The sequence below is a fragment of the Myodes glareolus genome, chromosome 6, assembly GCF_982192425.1.
Source record: "Myodes glareolus chromosome 6, mMyoGla1.1, whole genome shotgun sequence".
NCBI lineage: Eukaryota > Metazoa > Chordata > Mammalia > Rodentia > Cricetidae > Myodes > Myodes glareolus.
This window is the reverse complement of record NC_142031.1, coordinates 74,995,746-75,012,254: the sequence shown is the minus strand read 5'-3', so window position 1 is coordinate 75,012,254 and position 16,509 is coordinate 74,995,746. Positions and strand designations below refer to the sequence as shown.

The window sequence follows — 16,509 nt, the reverse complement described above, 5'->3', positions numbered from 1 at the left end:
GAATGGGTCTCTGGTTGGAAACTGAAGTTTCCTCAGTAAAAAGTAGGTCTACCAGGTTTGGATGAGAACAGGCAATACTTGTTTCTCAAATTCAGAAAGATAAGTTAATCGTTGAAAGAAATAATACTAAACTTGTTTAAAATTTGGTACCTGTGATTCATCAAGGCACAGCAGTCAAAAACAAGGCTATCTGAATATTTTTTGTTGTTCTTACTTAGTTTTTATTCATAATCATAAACTTAACTCTGCAATCCAGCTAGACTTGAAGGGGAATGAGGAAAATACAGAACCCAAAGAACTTCAGTGAGAGCAGAGATTACAGGGTACTGTGAGCTGATGGGGCTGGGGTGCTCTCCTGAGCAACAGAAGGAATGGTCTGGTGGGTAAGAAGTCAAAAGAATTAGAGTTATCCACAGTCGGAAATGGTGATCTTCTTGCTGGTCTTGCCATTCCTGGACCCAAAACGCTCCATGGCTTCCACAATGTTCATGCCTTCTTTCACCTTTCCAAAGACCACGTGTTTGCCATCCAGCCACTCAGTCTTGGTGGTGCAGATAAAAAACTGGGAACCGTTTGTGTTTGGTCCAGCATTTGCCATGAACAAGATGCCAGGACCTGTATGCTTCAGGATGAAGTTCTCATCCTCAAATTTTTCTCCGTAGATGGATCTGCCGCCAGTGCCATTATGGCGTGTGAAGTCACCACCCTGGCACATGAATCCTGGAATAATCCTGTGAAAGGAAGAACCCTTATATCCAAATCCTTTCTCCCCAGTGCTCAGAGCACGAAAGTTTTCTGCTGTCTTTGGAACTTTGTGTGCAAATAGCTCGAAGGAGACCCGGCCCAACGGCTTGCCATCAGCCGCAATGTCAAAGAACACGGTGGGGTTGACCATGGCTGCAGCAAGCGACGAGAGGGGACAGCAGCGTCTGCAAATCCCTATCTGAATATTTTTGGATGGTAGTTATGTGCCTGAAAGTTCAGCAGATTTCTTAGTAATACGTAAGTAACCCAGCTCAAGAAACAAGATCTTGGGATATAGGTACAATTTGGTATTTCTTTTGGTACAACACTTTCAGTAATGTAACAGGATACAATATTAACTCAAAAAAATCAGTAGCCTTTCTGTATACAAATGCTAAAAGGCCTTGTAAAGAAATCAGAGAAACAATACCCTTCACAATTGCCACAAATAGCGTAAAATATCTCGGAGTAACTCTAACCAAACAAGTGGAAGACTTGTATGACAAGAACTTTAAATCTTTGAAGAAAGAAATTGAAGAAGACACCAGAAAGTGAAAAGATCTCCCATGCTCTTGGGTAGGCAGAATTAACAGAGTAAAAATGGCAATCTTAGCAAAAGCAATCTATAGATTCAATGCAATACCCATCAAAATCCCAGCAAAACTCTTCACAGACCTCGAAATTGTATTCAACTTCATATGGAAAAGCAAAAAACCCAGGATAGCCAAAACTATTCTGTACAATAAAAGAACTTCTGGAGGCATTCACAATCCTACACTTCAAATTCTACTACAGAACTACATTACTGAAAACAATCTGGCATTGGCATAAGAACAGACAGGAGGACCAATGGAACTGAATAGAAGACGTGAATATTAATCCACACTCTTTTGAACACCTGATTTTTTGACAAAGAAGCAAAAAGTATCAAATGGAAAAAAGAAAACATATTTAACAAATGGTACTGGCATAACTGGATATCAACATATAGAATGAAAATAGACCCATAGCTATCACCATGCACAAAACTCAAGTCCAAATGGATCAAAGACCTCAACATAAAACCAGCCACACTGAACCTCAAAGCAGAGAAAATGGGAAGTACACTTGAACACATTGGCACAGGAGACCACTTCCTAAATATAACCCCAGAAGCACAGACACTGAAAGAAACAATTAATAAATGGGACCTCTTGAAACTGAAAAGCTTCTGTAAAGCAAAGGACATGGTCAACAAGACAAAACAAAAGTCTACAGAATGGAAAAAGATCTTCACCAACTCCACATTAGACAGAGGTCTGATCTCCAAAATATACAAAGAATTCAAGAAATTGGTCGTCAAAAGAACAAATAATCAAATAAAAAATGGAATACAGAACTAAACAGAGAATTCTCAACAGAGGAATCTAAAAATGACTGAAAGACACTTAAGGAAATGTTCAACTTCCTTAGTCATCAGAGAAATGTAAATCAAAACAAATCTGAGATTCCATCTTACACCTGTAAGAATGGCGAAGATCAAAAACACTGATGACAACATATGCTAGAGAAATTGTGGGGAAAAGGGAACACTTCTGCATTGCTGGTGGGAATGCAAGCTGGCACAGCCCCTTAAAATGTCAGTGTGACAATTTCCCAGAAAATTAGGAAGCAACCTTCCTCAAGACCGAGTAATACCACTTTTGGGTGTATATCCAAAGGATGCTCAATTGTGCCACAAGGACATATGCTCAAATGTGTTAATAGCAACATCGTTTGTCATAGACAGAACCTGGAAACAACCTAAATGCCCTCAACTGAAGAGTGGATAAGGATAATGTGGTAATTTACACAATGGAGTACTGCACAGCAGAAAAAAATAATGACATCTTGAATTTTGCAGGAAAATGGATGGAGCTAGAAAACATTATTTTTGAGTGAGATAACCCAGACACTGAAGACAATTATCACATGTACTCACTCATAGGTGGTTTGTAAACATAAAGCAAAGAAAGCCAGCCTACAAACCACAATCCTTGAGAACTTAGGCAAAAATGAGAATACTAAGGGAAACTTACATAGATCTGATCTACATGGGAAGTAGAACAAGGCAAGATCTCCTGAGTAAATTGGGAGCATGGGGACCTTGGGAGAGGGTTGAAGGGGATGGAGAGGCACGGAGAGGAGCAGAGAAAAATGTAGAGCTCAATAAAAATCAATTAAAAAAAGATACTGGCAAAAAAGACTTGAATTGAATATTATTACTATTATTATTATATAAAGGACTAAAAATTTCACATCAATCAAATAATCCAACTAAAAAAGGGATACAGATCTAAACAGAATTTTCAATAGAGGAATCTCAAATGGCTGAGAAACAATGCAATGTTCAATTTACTTATCCACTAGGGAAATGCTAATCAAACTACTTTGAGATTCTATCTTACACCTGTCAGAATGGTTAAGATCAACAATACAAGTGACAACTGATGCTGACAACTCATGTGGAGCAAGGGAAATGTTCCTCCATTGCTGGTGGGAGTGCAAACTTGTACAGTCACTATGGAAATCAATCTGGTGGTTTCTGAAAACTGGGAATTAATCTACCTAGAGACCCAGCTATACTACTCTTGGACACATACCCAAAAGACATTCCATCCCACTACAAGGACACCTGCTCAACTATGTTTAAAGTGGCTTTATTCATAATAGCCAGAAGCTGGGTGCAACCTAGATGTGCCTCAACCAAAGAATGCATTGAGGGTTGGAGGGGAGGGGAGAGGAAGTGAGGGGAGCAGGGAAAATTGTACAGCTCAATAAAATCAATTAAAAAGATAAAAAAGAATGCTTCCATAAGAAACTATAATTATAGTTCAGTGGACCACTACAATATTAGTTTGGCAAGTACAGTATATAAGAACTGTGTTTTCTCCTCAGTTTTGCTGGGCATCTAAAACCATTACAAATATTTAAGTCTATTAAAAAAGTAGATGGAGAAATTTCGGTGGTGCAATTAAATAGTGTTGTTGTCATCACAGGAATAAGAAGAGCGTCCAAGAATTTGTCTGGGAATAAAGTTATAGGTCACAGTGATTTCACCAAACTACATAGAAAAAGCCTTAAAAAATTTTTGATTTTTAGATATTAAGAGCTGCATAAAATAAATGGATAAACTTGAATGCTTACTATTAAATAATGTTTTAAAAATCACACCAAAAATTATTAGTTCTGTTTATTTCTTTGTTTCACAGAGGAAATCAAGGCATACATATGCTCTTTTCTCACTAATTTTAAATTAGAGCACACCAGTGCTTATTTGCTGCCTCCCTATTTGGATGGCATAGACTATTGAGACACCAGCATAATAAGGCTTCAGGGGAAAAAAGCATGAAAAATAAAAAGAAAATAAAGATTAAAGATCACTCTGAACCCAGGGGTTTGATTCTATTTAACATGAACTCGTGCACCTAGATCAAGCTAGTCATAGTGTACTTTTCCAGAATCCTTCTCAAAATGATTTGATATTCATTTTGGGAAAACAAAAAAAAAAAGATGTCAAAGGATAAAAATGAAATAATATATGAGGAAAGAAACACAAAATATTATCAGGATTGAATATGACTTTTGGTAAACGCAATTTTAAATGAATTGAATTACTGTGCATTATGGTTTAAATGAAACAAGGAAAGGCTTTCAATTCTGGTAAAAGCTATCAGTATTTTTTTTTTCAAGAAATATTTTTACAATGTAGATAAATCAGTCTTAACTCTCCATCTGGCTAGATTATATAATATTAGAATATGCTATGTAGACTGCTGAGAGAGAAAAGACATCATATAACCCAGAACTAGACCCTTCATACTACAATCCCAACCTGCTTGGCAAGAGGTGCCCACTGATCTAATAGCGGCATAACTGTTATGGGGGTAACCAGTGCCTTTCTGAATGGCTATGAGGCCTGCATCATAGGAGATATATCATGCTTGGTACTATACATCTGGCCAAAAGCACATTGGTTTGAAGCCCTTAAGCCTTGTTGTTTTGCTAAATTGTCATGCTACCAAGCTGTATTCTAACAGCTTCATTTGTTTATTTGTTTATTCCTATAGATTTGTGTTGTTCTCAACTTTGGTCAGCTTCTTTTTGTAAAAGAAAACAGAGACCCAGGATCAAAATGCTAAGTGTGAAAGTCCAGCTGTTGATGAATCTTCTAACTCAACCCTTCTTATACAGGGCTCAGGGAACATCATGGAAGAGGACCAGAAAGAATGTAAAAACTAACAGAGGGGGACGAACCTATCAAATCACAGTAGTTATGGTTATCAACACAAGATCTACACAAGATCAAGCCTGTCAAAATCATTGCAGTTGAGGGTGGAGTCCTTGGAAAAAGATTGCTGGCTATTAATAGTTAATGAGGAGAAAAGAGTCACTCTCCTTTGAGGGCATGGCTTGCTGGTAGGTGGTCCATGCCCCAGTGGCTGGCCCCACACTCATGCTCATATGGGAAGAAGTAATTGGCCTTGGGGGTTATCAATAACAAAACATGAAGTCAGGAGTGATGTGGGATAGGAACACTAGAGAAGTTGGAGGGAAGTTAATGGTGGATAGATAAGATCAAGATGCACTATATAAACAAATGTATACAAAATATCAAAAAATAAACAAAGCCAGGTTGCGGTGGTGCACGCCTTTAATCCCAGCACTCGGGAGGCAGAGGCAGGCCAATCTCGATGAGTCTGAAGCATGCCTGGTTTACAAAAGCTAGTTCCAGGACAGGCTCCAAAGCTACTGAGAAACCCTGTCTCAAAAACAAAACAAAACAAAAAAGAATAAACAAAAGGTAGATAGTACTTAAAGATGATTTTCTAAGGCCCTTAAATGAAAGCATTTTAATTATATGCAATATATAATACTTTGCTTCTTTATAAAACTCCTCATAAAATATCATCAATAAATCCAAAACATTAAAAAATAAATTTTATCAAAACAACTACAAAATATTATAACATGTGAACAAATTGAGCCATTAAGGATGTCAATCAACATCTTGGTTTTTGTTTTTATTTGTTTTTCTTTTGTCAATGTGCCAAAAGCTAGAGTTATCTGGAACAAGAACCTCAATTTTAAAAATGTCTCTATCAAATTAACTGTAGACAATTAGTAATTGATTTAAGATGGCCAGCTCACTGTGAGTGGTACCATTCCTGGGCAGAAGTCTTGGGGTATATAAGAAAGAAAGCTGAGCAAACCTTGGTAAGAAAGTCAGTAAATAGTGTTCCCACATGGCTTTTGATTCAGGTCCTCCCTCCAGGTTCCTGCCTTGACCTCCTGTAGGCAGAGACTGCTTGTTTGTTCCTGGCCAACCAGACTTGAATAATCACACAGAAACTATATTAATCAGAACACTGCTGGGCCAATAGCTGAGGTGTATTCCTTACTAACTCTTACAACTTAAATTAACTCATTTGTAGCAAGAAGGCCCCCTATTTGTTTCCAGGCCACCTAGACTCCCAAAATAATCACACAGAAACTGTATTAATTTAATCACTGCTTGGCCTATTAGCTCTAGCTTCTTATTGGCTAACTCTTACATATTAATTTAACCCATTTCTAGTAATCTGTATTGCCATGTGGCTGTGGCTTACCTGGTAAATTTCCCAGCATCTGTCTTTGGCAGAGGCTCCATGGTTTCTCCCTGACTCTGCCTCCTTTCTCCCAGCATTTTGTTTAGTTTTTCCCACCTAGCTCTGTCCTATCCTATCAGGCCATGCCAGTTTCTTTATTCATTAACCAATAAAAGCAACACATAGACAGAAGGACCTCCCACACCACCCATTTTTATTAATCTGTGGATCACCAAGAGGCTGTGGTCTACCCATAAAAGTTCTGACTGGAGGCTGGCATCTGTCTCCTTGGGCAGCTACACGGTGTCTACTTGACTCTGTATTCTTGATTGGATTTCCCACCTGGCTTTACTCTACTAAGTCATTGGATGAAACAGCTTCTTTAATAACCAATGGTAATAAAACATATTTGCAGCATTTAGAGGGGAATCCTATATCAACCTCCCTCAGTGAGGGAGTGTGAGGAGAGAACTGTAAGCTGAAATAAATAAACTCTTTCCTCCCCAAGCTGCTCTTAGTTATAGTGTTTATCACAGAAATAGAAACCCTATGACAGTAAAGTCTTTGCACAAGTAAAATGTTTCAGAGGACTTCACGGACACTTAGTAACAGATCATCTAACCTGATACAAGCTTAATTTACATTGGGTTTACAGGATACTCATGCCAAAAGCAAGGCAGGGGTGATAGAACAAATAGAATATTATCAAAGAAAGGTACAAATATAAAATACTCAGCAAAAAATTACACAATTCATTCAATAGTCTATAATATGACTAAGTCCTGATGACTCAGGACTACAATGAAAACATAAGAACAGAAAATCAGCTCCTTCTATTTGCAATATCAGTAAAGTTAGAGATCAGCATCATATATTTATCTCTGCAGTATTAGTGTTCGCTCAGTGCAACTTAACAATGTATCCGTGACAAAGCTCCTAGTTTCCAGAAAAAAGGGAAGTTAAACTCCCGAAACTTACATAAGGAAACACTTTCAAGCCTCACACGTACTGATGAAACATTAAATGTAGACATCAACCTGGAAGGAAACTCCACCATCCTTCCTATCTGGTGTTCCTATGCTGATGCTAGCAAGCTACATATCATTTTTAAAAAGAGAGAAATAGTGTAATAAATGTTAAAAAAAAACAAAGAGTAAACTAGACCTGAAAATGATGGTGGGTTGTCTATACAGAAAATCTGTAGGCACCCCTAACAGTCATCAGTGGAGAGAAGAGAAGAATGACAGAATATGAAGAAAAAGGTGTAGTCATTAGAAAGGGCCACACATTGAGGTGTGTTATTAACTCAGATGCCAGAGTTTTTAAAAAGCAGTTAAATTATTAGAATGAGACAGCTGACTAAAACAGAGCATCTGAACTCAGACACACACATGCATTTACCTTCAGCCATAGAAGAGTGGCTTTGGCAGATTACTGGAAGATTAGCTATAGAAGACTTGGGGACAATGGTAAACTTTTCCCAGATACTGACAGAGATAAAAGTAGATTTACACACATACACACGCACGTGTGCGCGTGTGAGCACACACACACACACACACACACACACACACACACAAACACTTAAAAATAAAAGAAACTCTTTTTTTAAAGGTTTAAAAGTAAAATAACGAGAGATCTCAGCCCAGAGTTCAAGCACCAGAAACAGCTCTCGAGTAGCTGACAAGGCAGGATTTGGGCACGTGAACAAAGTTTATCTTCTAGGGGAACAGTATCCCTTCATCATGGAGATAAAAAGTAACTCCTAATAGGAATATGCAGAGAACTCCTGGTAGGTGAACAGGCTACCAGCTTGGTAGAAAGAGATGGTCTGACTGTGAATAATGCACAGGGTGCTGCTTCCCCTGTGTGCTGGATAATTTTATGTCAACATAATTTTGCAACATTGGGAGAGATAACCAGGGACATGCTGGTGACCTTGGCTGGGTGATGACAAAGAAGGAAGCTGGTGGGCTGACCAACTCAGTTACCATCAGACCCAGAACCAGGATGATGGGGAATCCCACCTCAACACCCGTCTCATCTATGAACTGCTGGAGCAAGTGAAGGAGCCAGATCTGCAGACCTAAAGTTACAGGATCTCCAGGACACAATAGGATATCTGAGAGGAATCACACTGAAGGCACAATATCTGATAGTGTAGCAGAAGCCAGAGGCCTTTAACCAGACCAATGACTCAATGTAATGAACACTTACAAGTAAAGATGTATGGATTAAAGGGTATGCTGTGTGACTCAGTGGATTACACTATAGTTTCCATGCTTAGATTTTTGTTCTGGTTTGTTTGGTTAGTTGGTTGGTTGGTTTGGTTTGGTTTGGTTTTTCGTTTCAATTTTGTTTGGGGGCAATGCAAGGGCAGAGAGTGGAAACAAGGGGATAGTGAGATGAATGGGATAGAGATTTATGATTTGAAATCCACAAAGAATCAATAAAAGAAAAAGAAAAGACCTCCATAAGATCAGGTTGTAGGCAGGCCTAAAAGGAATTTTCTTAATTAACAATTGATAAGGGCGCAGCCCACTGTGGGTGATTCCATGCCTGGGCTTGTGGTCTAGGTTCTATAAGAAAGCAGGCTGAGCAAGCCGTGAGGAACAAGTCAGGAAGCAGCACCACTCCATGACCTCTGCGTCAGATCCATCCTCCAGGTTCCTGCCCTAACTTCCTTCGATGATAAAGAGTGATGTGGAAGTATGAACCAAAGAAACCATTTCCTCCCCCAACTTGCTTTTTGGTCATGGTGTTTCATCACAGCAATAGAAACCCTGACTAAGATACCCAGTCATTGGCCAGTGGCATGAAGCCACTTTTGGTTATCCAAAAGTTCCTGGAGTAGCTCAGCTCAAGCATTACCACAGGAAAGCCCAGTGCCCCACTCCTTAGTGAAGAATCCTTTATTTCTAGGGCTTTCAGAGGAAAATTTTTAAAAGAACCCCAATGGATCAAAAATTGATCAACCCTTTCATGCAGGCAGTAGTTCCAGTGAGATCAGCCTGGATAACATAGCGAGAGCCTGTCTCAAAACAAAACAAAACAAACAAAAGCAAGAATCTATATATTGTCAATCCCTCGTTAGTTTCCAGACCAGAATAATTCTACTGCTAGTGTTGATGGCAAAGAGTGAACTAGAATAAGCCTAAGCCATATGTTGCCTGCCTCTGCCTTATGAGCTCTCATGTTTATTTTATCAAGTATGTTTTGATCTTAGTTTCTGAAAATTAGCTGATCGGGTATCAATAATTCTGTTACTGACTTTAAAAAGCAGCATGCAGTCAGACTGAATTTTCAGAAGCAAATGAGGTTTTTTTGCACTAGCTTTAAAAATAGAAAAATGATATCAGTCTTACATAGTTGAGATTTAATGTTTCATGACTGACCTAAGTTACCACAAGCCGTGATCTAACTCAGGTCATTTTTTTATGATGTCACTTGTAAGAATAAAAATGGTTGAATAAAATAACTCCAACCAATGACCTCCATCAAAATACTTTTTGTCAGAGGAGGCAGTCGAACACATCCACTAGGGTCAACAATGGAAAGATATGTGTGCTTGTGCATATGTGCATGCATGCGTGTGTGTGTAAAAAATAGCAAATTTCTTAGGAACAATGAATTCACAAAGATCTGTCAAGTAAGTTTTATGACTGTCTTAAAATTTAATTATTCAAACCAACAACTAAAAGTTCTTAAAATGTTAATAATAAAATGTCACAAAATGGCCAAGTACAGGAAACAACTCCCAGCTCAGGGTTAGAACACAGGGATTGGAACTAATAACACAGACTTTGGGAAAGCCATCCTATACGAGGTGATGTTCAGAGAGCTGAAAAGGCACACTCCTCAACTAGAGACTGTGGCGCTGAGCCTGGAGGTGGGATTCCATGTGCAGAATTCAGATTCCTTTAAAGGAGAAGCTGGTTGGTGCTTCTATTGTCACAAAGAAGTAAGACCACTTCTGCAAAGGTTGGAAACTAAAAACTAAGTTTAATAGTGTCTTTAAGAACCGCATGCGAGGCTGGAGAGACGGCTCAGCAGTTAAAAGTTCTGGTTGCTCTTCCAGATGACCTGGGTTCAAAGCCCAACACCCATAAGGCAAATCATACCTGTCTGCAACTTCAATTCCAGAACTTCTTACACCATCATACAGACAAACATGCAAGCAAAATACCAATGAACATGCAAATAAAAATAAAAATAATTTTTTTTCAAAAAAGAACAGCATGCCATCGTCAAAAGAAATCATACTGGTGTGGTGCTGACAGTCACCCAAAATACTGGCAAACAGGAAAGACTGCATTCTGTCTCATCCATCTCTGCAACTCTCTCCAGTGCCCAGTGTAAGAGCAACAGAAACTCAGCCCTCAACAAAACCCTGCTAAGCCATCAGTGATCTCCTAAGACTCCAAAGAATGCCGTGAATTCCAAACATATTCTTCGTTGTTACTGTTGTGTATCAAGAACTCAGTTTCTCCGTGGAAGTCAGTGTCAGCAAGTAGCAGATTCTTCTCCCCAACCTATTGTCACATCATTATTAAATGATGTGAGCACCCAGAGACAACAAAGCAGCAGTCATCGTTCATTGCTGTGAACCCAGTGAGAACCCAAACCACCAAAGGGTTGAATCTCAAAATTGAGCCAAAGAAATCAATAAATGGATGATGAGAACGGCTCTTACTAGTGATATCTGAATGCTGGGCCTGTATTGTGCTCTCTGTCCTCAGACTATTGCGATGCAGCCTACAGGAGAGGCTAAAGATTCAAAGCACATATTTATTAGTAATAAGGTAGCAAACATTCCCTTCTGGAGTCTCTATGAATAATCCCAACATTGCTGTGGAAATTTCTCATAGAGATACATATGCAATTTAATACTGGATGGCCATGTCTAAAGACAGAAAACATGTTATGTCTTGACTGGAGTCATATAAGAATGTGTTCAACCAAGTAGGTGAGGACCCTGGAAGAAGAATGAATGATGGAGGAGGAGAGAAATCCTGACCAGGTGCCTTCAGTTACCTTTATTGAGGGTCCTGAAGTACATAAATGAATACATGAAGGAAATTCCCTGGTTTGTTTAAAATTGTCCAGGTCATAGTCAGGGATGAAAAGAAAAGAGGAATCTAGACAGATTTATTAGACTGATGGATTTGCTATGCTGGGCAGGGGATGTGGGTTTATTCATAGCCTATATGTGGAGAAGGTGATACTTTAGGAAAATACGAAATTGTTAAGGACACATAATAAAAATGCTATACCCTACAGGATAGACTAAAATGTTTTCAACTTGCTCTCTCACAGATGCCGGGTGTGTGCTGAGATGCTCCAAGGATGCTATCATGTGAGAAGCTGCTGGGAAGGCAGATTTTCAAGAGTAGAATAGCCTCATGTAGATACAGCCCATGTTACTGATCTCCTGAATAGCAGCATCCCTGTCTTCATAGCAAAGTTCTTGCACACTCTTTCATGGGTTTTTAATTTTTTGCATATTTTTTGATTGGATAGTCTAGTTCCTTTACTATCTTCAAGTCTATCTTCTTTCTGATCCATTCTTCTGGTAAGCTTCCCATGGGTTTTCACTTGAGTTATTGAGTTTCTTAGTTCCACCTTCATTTCAACCTGAGTTTTCTTTAGTATTGATATTTTTTATTGAATTTAGTTTTTAAATCTTAAATTGTTTTTATTATTTTATCTTCTTGAACTTTGTTTAGGAGTTGATTCCTGTCCTCTTGAAGTTCATCAGGAAGCTTGCTCATGTTCTCTTTAAACTCATTGAATTTTTAGACAAGTTTCTGATTGTTCTTTTACATTCTGTATCCTGAGATTCATCTAGGTAATTATCAACAGAGGACACAGGACTAGTATGTTTTGGAGGAGACACAGCATCTTGGCATTTTATCTTCGTGTTTTTGCAGTGTGACCTGAGCACGCAATCTTCTACTGTTGGTTGTGTTTCTGATATAAGAGCTAGCCTACATCTGTGGACGGAATGCATGGTTCTGTTTTTGTTCTTATCCAAGATTGATTTTAGATCAGGTAGGAAGAGTTGGTAAGTCAGTCTTCTAGATACTATGCGCTGATTTTCATAGGGATTTATTTATTTTTATTTTATGTGTGTAAGTGTTTTCCCTGAATGTATGTAAATACATTGCATGTTTGCCTGGTGCTGCGGAGGCCAGAAGAGGACATTGGATTCAAGGAACTGGAGTTAAATACAGCTATAAGTCACCAGGTGAGTGCTGGGAACTGAGCCCGTATCCTCTGCAGAAAGTACTGTTAATCACTGAGTCGGGCTCTAGTATTGATTTTTAATTGGTGTAATGGGTATTATACCAATTCAGTATTAACAAAGAAACCCTAGACCAGAGTGCAAATTGCACTACTGAGCAAGACCTGGGAGTGTGAGGATAGTAAAGGTAGAAGGGGATTGGGCCCTAACATGGCTGCAAAGTTAAAATTAAGCTTGGAGTATGGGGCAGGTGCAGATAGTGGAGATCTGGGTCATTCACTAGGTAGGTATGACTTTGCTAGATTTGGGAGTGGAACGACAGCACGGGTGTGTGGTGGTCTGACTCCCTCACAAGGCTTCACTGGTGCGTAGGTTGCATAGCCTGAGCTTGGCCTTCACATATGTTAATTGTGAAGACCCTGTGCTTGATTTCACTTGTTGGTTGTATCTAGAACAATCAAACAAATACAAAATAGAGTGGCAGCTCCCAAGGCACTAACAGGATGCAAGTGAAAAAGTGGAAAAGATCATTTTAACAACCATAACTTTGTTTTATACTGTAAGTGTCAAGATGGGATATGCAGAAGTGAGTGCGATTCACGTTTGAAATGGTAAAATGATAAGCTTTATGTTATGCGATTTTTTAATAAAATTAAAAAAATGTCTTTATATTTTGTAAACATGTGTCACTATGTGCTCCTCAGTGAATGTATTATGTACATGACAATGAGTTGATTACCTTAATAGTTGTGAGAACTTCAGGCATGTACTCCCCTTACGCCAAATGGCCTCATTGGATTAGAGGAATTTTTTGAAATTCCTCTTTGATTTATTCAATGGCCCACTTTTTATTAAGATTCTTGCTGTTCAATCTTCAAGTATTAGTGTAGTTTCTGATGTTTCCCTTTCAGCTATTTTCTAGTTAATTACATTGGGGTCTGAAAAGATACAAAGACAAATTTTTCATTTGCTAAGGCTTCATTTGTAGCTCATAATATGACCAATTTAATGTAATTTCCATCAACATACTAGTAAGTCTTCACAAAATTTAAACAAATAAAATTAAAATTCATCTGTGAACAGATATCCAAAGCAATTTCAAAGAAAAACAACACTACTGGAGGTTCTCAATTCCTGACCTTTAATTGTAATACAGAGCCGTAGTGACAAAAACAGGACAGTACTGGCACAAAACACATACATAGACGAATTTCTAGGAGACTAGAAATAAACTAATGCAGATATTAACACTTAATTCTTGACAACTGTGTCAAAACATGCTGTAGGAAAAACCAACCTATTTAGTAAATGATGCTGGAAAAACGAAATAGTTCTCTGTGAAACAATGGCAGTTTCTCCATAATCTCTCACACTGAAAAAAAAGTTCAAAATTAATCAAGCACCTAATTCAAAATCCAAAGCACTGAAACTTAGCTAAAGAAAAGTATAGGAAAACACCTCAAGATACACATAAATAAGAATTTTCAAATTCTGATTCTATTAGCAAAATAAATAACATCAATAGTTAAAAATGGGGTTATATTATATTAAACTTTTGCAAAATGAAAGGTTTCAGCAAATTGAACTGACAGCCTACAGAATGGGAGAGAAATCTTTCCAATTTTACTGAGACAAGGGGTCAATATCTAGACTGTATAAATAACTGTAAAATGTAAGCACTTAAAATAAAACCTTTCCCAATCAATTATTGGACAAATGAGTGTCTGGAGAGTTGGCTCAGAGGCTAAGGGTACTTACTGGGTCTCTTCCAGAGGACCCAGGTACAATTTTCATGGTGGCCCACAACTATCAGTAACTCTAGTTCCAAGGAATCTAACACCCACTTCTGGCCTCTGTGTACACCAGGCACTCACACACACACATACAAACACACACACACATACACACACACAGTGCATAGATATACATGAAGGCAAAACACTCATGCATACAAAAATAAATAAAAATTTGGAAATAAAAACAAATGGGCTAATGAGCCTGTCAAATAGTTTTCAAGAGAAAAAACATGAATAAGCCAATGCATTTATTTTTTTAATGTTTAATATCCCTGTCATGGGAATGCAAATCAAAACTAGTTTGAGATGCCATCTGACCCTAGTGAAAGCAGAAACATCAAGAAAATAAATAGTCAGTATTAGAATCAGTATGGGGAGAAAGGGGCCCTTACTCACTCCTGATGGGAGTGTAGACTGATAGGGCCCTATAGAAATCAGTGAGGAGGCTTCTGACAAAAATAAAATTAGAACTACCACTTGATTTAACTCTATCATGACAGGGTACCTTACCAAGGGACTCTAAATTCTATCACAAAGCTAGAAAAATCACTCAGTTGGTTAAGACACATAGTTTAACCATCCCCAGACCCAAGGGTGGAAATGATACAACCAAAGTCCATAAGAGATGCTTTGAGCTTCACATATGCACCATGGCACCAACATACATATGCACTCATACTGAAAGCATCCATACAAATGACACACTAAATATTTTTATAAAAATGCTTCTGAATCCTACCACATAGGCAATTGCATATCCATGTTTGGTGTTCTTCTCACAATATCAAGGAAATGGAATGATCCTGGACATTCATCAACATGTCCATGGATAGCACACCCCAAAAGCAGAAGGCTTGGCAGAAAGAACTGTCCTAATTGTAGAAAGACACACTGCAAATGTGGGGCCATGAAAGAAAGAAGATCATATACTTGTTGCTCCCTTAATCATCCTCCTGACACCAAGTTTGTAGAAAGGAGCGGCGGGCTGCATTCCTGCCCAGCTAGCTCAGTCGGTAGAGCAAAAGGGGAAATGATGGAGGAGGGTTGTCTGTCTATGTGTTACTTTCATTGGTTAATAAAGAAACTGCCTTGGCCCTTTGATAGGACAGAAAATTAGGTAGGCAGAGTAAACAAAACAGAATGCTGGGAGGAAGAAGGCAGTGAGGCAGTCACCATGACTCTCCTCTCCAAGACAGATGCAGGTTAGGATCCTTCCCCGGTAAGCCACCACCTCGTGATGCTACACAGATTATTAAAAATGAGTTAATCAAGATGTGAGAGTTAGCCAATAAAAGGCTGAAACTTATAGGTCAAGCAGTGTTTAAAAGAATACAGTTTCCGTGTAATTATTTTGGGGGCAAAGCTAGCCAGGTGACCAGGAGCTGAGCAGCCCATCGCTCCTTCAAAAGATGATGACCCGGTGTAAACTAGCTAGTAGTCGGGCAGTGGGAACGCAGCCCGCTGCTCCTTCTACACAAGTTAACTTATCCCATCATCAAAGCCACTGGCCACTTCTCTGATATCTAAACCAGGGTCTCCAGGCTTTGACTCAGGACCAGCCACTCTCTAGGAGGAGTTTTCAGCATTGATCGGGACTGCTGAGGCACCCAACCTCATGTACTGAGCAACTGCAGCATTGACAGGCCCTCTGCTGTGAGACAGCCACTGTGGGACTGCTCCATCTGCTGAACACACAGCCTTAACTACAGGGTAGGCCTCTCAAGAGTGTTTCAGTCATTGCTACTATTCCCAAGTAAGCTCATTTAATTTAACAAGTTGTATGTGTCTATATTCCTTCTACCAGTTCTGTTACTCTAGAGAAGCTTGAATATCACAGTGACCTATTAAACTCTTGATGGATAGTGTCATTTAAAATACACATAACCAGTTACTCAGTGATCCTCCCACTCTTCCAGTTGTGCTGATTTAGAGGCAAAGTTGTATTCTATTGGGAAAACGGCCGAACAAATGGATGATAATTCTGTCATCTTGTTCTTGCCTGAGCAGCATCACTGCACAGCAGGCAGAGTTCAGCCATCATTTCACCTGCAGCACGTAACCCGAAGTTTTACATAGTAATAGAGCAAACAAACTTTACCAGCAAATTAATACATTACCA

At 38.8% G+C, this 16,509-nt stretch overlaps 1 pseudogene; it reads right to left on the bottom strand.

Annotated features, from left to right (window-relative positions):
* Positions 1 to 301: 301 nt before the first annotated feature.
* LOC148121852 (peptidyl-prolyl cis-trans isomerase A pseudogene) lies at positions 302 to 897 on the bottom strand (annotated as a pseudogene).
* Between the last annotated feature and the right edge of the window lie 15,612 nt (positions 898 to 16,509).